Source organism: Bison bison, unplaced genomic scaffold (assembly GCF_000754665.1).
Source record: "Bison bison bison isolate TAMUID 2011002044 unplaced genomic scaffold, Bison_UMD1.0 scf7180017864056, whole genome shotgun sequence".
Classification (NCBI taxonomy): domain Eukaryota; kingdom Metazoa; phylum Chordata; class Mammalia; order Artiodactyla; family Bovidae; genus Bison; species Bison bison.
The window spans coordinates 2655173-2659317 of record NW_011494628.1 but is presented as its reverse complement, the minus strand read 5'-3'; the positions used below and the strand labels follow the sequence as shown (position 1 = coordinate 2659317).

General features: G+C 43.2%; 1 protein-coding gene across 1 annotated transcript in view; it reads left to right on the top strand.

Moving 5' to 3' along the window:
* N4BP2L2 (NEDD4 binding protein 2-like 2) overlaps positions 1-4145 on the top strand; it is an 85289-nt gene that overhangs the window by 67677 nt on the left and 13467 nt on the right. The gene's annotated exons all lie outside the window — the stretch shown is intronic.

The following is a 4145-nucleotide window of genomic DNA, read 5'->3' as shown; positions in this document are numbered from 1 at the left end:
GGACGCCTTCTCCCCGACTCTCGCAGCCTGGGGTCGGGGGCCCAAGGGCAGCCTTCTTTGGGAAAGCCCGATGGCGACTGCAGAGGAGACCGCCGGGCCGCCCGCTGGCGTGCAGGCACCCGCCACAGTGCGTCAACAGGCGTTTTAAACCAGAGCGGAGACGCTCGGGCCGGGGGTCGGGGCCGGGCCAGGGCGCGCGATCGCGTAGAATATCTGGCAGGTCGAGGCAGCCCCGCGTGTGCTTTGGCGACTGCGAAGGCGCACAGGTGCCCCTGGAAGGGGGTCGCGTGGCCTCGCAGGCCGTCACCGACACAGCCTTTCAACTGTCCCCAAGGCGCCCAAATTAGTTTACCCGCGAATTGCGTCAGCTGCCCCCGTATCGGGGCAGCGTGAATGACACGGGCTTGTTGCCTTGGCCACCTTGCTAGGCCTGCCGCTCCAGCCTCAACTCCCACCACTCTGCAGCGTTGAACTGTTTCTCTCCTTGGCTTTGCTGACGCTGGCCCGCCTGCCTGGTTTGCCTTTGCCTGGCTTGCCCCTCCGTTGCCCTTTCTCTTAACTGATTACAACAGCGCTTTAAGACTCAAGTCTGTTATCCTCGTACTCAGGGCTCCTCCGCTTCCTGTTTACACCTCTGCGGCTGTGCTCAGTTTTGCACATGGTTTTGTTTATCCTGTAAGTTTCTTGAAGGTGGGGGCCATATCTTACCCTGCAAAAGCGCAGTGTCTGGCAGTAGTATGTGTTCAGTAGAAGTGGTCCCTGGCCCTCAAAGAGCTTTCCATCTCACCAGAGACATAAGGCTAGCTAGCTGTAGAATCATAGGGGCTGGCCGTGGAACTGTGGAACCTTAGAAAAAGAATCCAGGTAGCAGCGTACAATCAGAAGCGGATTTGAATGGTACACAAAGAACGTGGGAGGAAGGGTTGGGTCCTGTAGGGTCAGGGAAAGATGACAGCCCTGGGGATGTGCTTCCAGTTTTAATTAGGATTCCTGGCTGATTTGCCTTTAGCAAAACCTTTTTGCTACATTTTCACAGATTCAAGGAACTGGTGACTTCCAAATGGCCATTGGTACCCTTTTCTAAGAACGACACACATTTCAATAGGTCTTTTCTCTGAGTGGAGAATGGGGAAGCTTTCCTGGAACCTGGCAGAACTTGATTATTTTATGATAGTCATGGTGGGTACATCTGTTACCAACCAGATACTTCTTGCAGTCAAACCCTCTTTAGTTTTACTTTGGCCTTGCTGATCTGTCGCCTCTCACACACTGTGTCCAAGAAGGGAATAAACGTCTTTGGCCAGATTTTGTTTCGAGCTACCCAGAGGGGAGTAATATGGTGAGTGCAGGGTGCACAGAATTGAACAGCAGAAGTGGTGTGTTTTAGGCCTCAACTTTCTTCATTTCCAAAGCTAGTGCGTTGGCCTGGTTGATCTTAAGGTCCCTTCTGGCTCTAACAGCTACACTTTTAAGATTTTAATTCCTGGTTGACTTTTGGCTAAGTGGAAGACACCAGATAAGAGACCAACTTATTAAAGAACGTCTCTCTAGGAATGGCTGCCATGAGCACTGGCCTGGAAGTCTGAAGACTTTGCTTTTAGATCCTCATTGTCACAAAACAGTTTGGTGACTTTGGACAGTCACCTGTTCTTTACTTTCCTTATAAGTGAATAGTAAGAGATTAGGTTAGATGATTTACTGAAGATCTTTCTAGCTCTTAATTTCTAATTGTAAGACTTAAAAGTGTTTTGTTAGTAAAGGCTAGGTAAAGAGCTCTGAACTTTGAGTCAATTTATGGCTTTTCTTTTTTTCTGGCCGCACCCAATGGTTCATGGGACCTTAGTTCCTGGAACAGGGATCGGGCCTGTGCCTCTGCATTGGAAATGCAGAATCTTAACTACTGGACCACTAGGGAAGTCCTAATTTATGGCTTCAAATCCAAGCTCTGCCATGGAATAGCTGTGCTCTCAACTCCTCAGTTTCCTTCCCTGTTAAACAGGGAAATCTGCTCCATCTGCTTCAGAGGACTCCTGTGAGGATTACATCTGTGTGAGAGAACTTGTTAAACCTTAAACCGCTGTATACATTTTAAGAGGTGTTAATTTCTGCTGAAGATGTTGACCAGCTGAGATCATCTTCATGGTGTTCCTGGGGAGAAGCCTGACTCTGAAGTGAAGGAGGCAGCTGGGAGCTGACCTTGTGAGGTCTCTTGATAGGCTGGACCTGGGCAATTCTGAGAACACAGAACTTTGGCCCTGCTTTGAGGTGGGTTGTGTATTTACATGGAAATCAGGAGAACAGGCAAGGATACAAGCCACAGCTCAGCAAGGAGAGAGGCCTGCAGTGAGGATGCAGAACGTCACAGGCCATTTGTGGGGAGAAAAGGAGGATTGCAAATTGTTTTTAAAAAAAATACACGTAGGTAAGAAAGTAGTAAAAACTGTAAGGCTATCTTATGTATTGTTGGATTCTGGGAAATTCATATTTTTATTATTCTATGTATATTCCATATTTTCTATAATGAGCATGTATTTCTTGAATCAGGAAAATAAAACTTAAAAAAAAATTGGAGGAGATCTGCTTTTACAAATGCAGGTTCATCTTTTTTTCTACTTAACTTTCATTTCTCATTTGATTAAACAAATAAAAATGCTTTTGAAATTAGGCTCTGTCTGGTGTCCCAAATCAATGTTAGATTTCTGTGCTTTTCATCTGTATGTTTTCACACTTTGCAGGGACTGGAATGTGGAAAACATCTATTTAAATTCTATGGGCATGTTAAAAAACAGTTGAAGTTTTTATCTGCCTTAAAATTTTTAAGTACATCAGAGTACTAAAAAATTAGCTTCCCTGCTATATGTGTTTTATCACCTCTATTTCATTTAAAAAGCGTTTCAAAAATAGGTTATTGTCATTGGCCTGTAAACTCTACTTCCAGGAATTCATCCTAAGGCAATAACTGGACAAGTGCATGAGATTAGAGGGATGTTAAGCACAGAGTTTTGATGTCCTAGAAAAAAATGTGAGCCAACTTAAGTGTACAAAAATAGAAGATTGGCTTATAAGTCACGTGTTATTAATGAAAACATAGATGTACGTTTGACATCTATGTTCTAATATACACAAAAATACCATTTTTTGTTTTAAGAAATGTGTAAAAAGATAAGTATCTATAGTTGATTTTTAGGCAGTGGGTAGAATACAGACTTTTGCCCCTGACTTTCTCATTTTTTTCTCAACTTTTTCCATAAAAAGTTTGCAAACTTTTTAAAGGTGAAAATAACTTTTTAAGTTAACTGCAAGTAGTTTTATTCAATAACTTGGCTCGATAGACATAGGTTGTATGATGAAGCATTTATTAAATAACCAAGTAAATAAGTAATTTTTTATATAAAGGGCTTCCCTAGGGTTATTCTTGGTTTGGACATACAAAGAAGTTTTTTTTAATCTGTAAGGAGACTGATTTTAATTACTCAGGGCTATTAATTGTTTAATTATGAACTATTTTATTACATTTTATTAGCCTGTGAACTAGTATAGATCATTTGATTGAACACCTCAGGTTCTTTTTCATTAAAATGGAGCTAATATTCCTTTAGTTAGTTTATTGTGAGGATTTAAGATACTGTGGTAAACAATCATCCTGTTGCTTGGGGCTGGTGCCCTGGGATGACCCAGAGGGATGGGATGGGGAGGGAGGTGGGATGGAGGTTCAGGATGGGGAACACGTGTACATCCGTGGTGGATTCATGTCAGTGTATGGCAAAACCAGTACAATATTATAAAGTAATTAGCCTCCAGTTAAAATAAATTTATATTAAAAAAAACAATCATCCTGTGATTATGAATGTGAAAGCACTGTAGAATGTGTGGTCTTCATAAATACCAACTATTGTTAATTATTCACTAGTCAACAATAGAAGTATTTCCTAAGTACTGATAAGACTATTAACACCTCAGATGGTAAAGAATCTGCCAGAAATGCGACCTGGGTTCAATCCAGGGTTGGGAAGATCCCCAGGAGGAGGGCTTGGCAACCCACTCCAGTATTCTTGCCTGGTGAATTCCCGTGGACAGAGGAGCCTGGTGGGCTGCAGTGCATGGTGGCTCAAAGAATTGGACACGACTGGTTGGATGGCATCGCT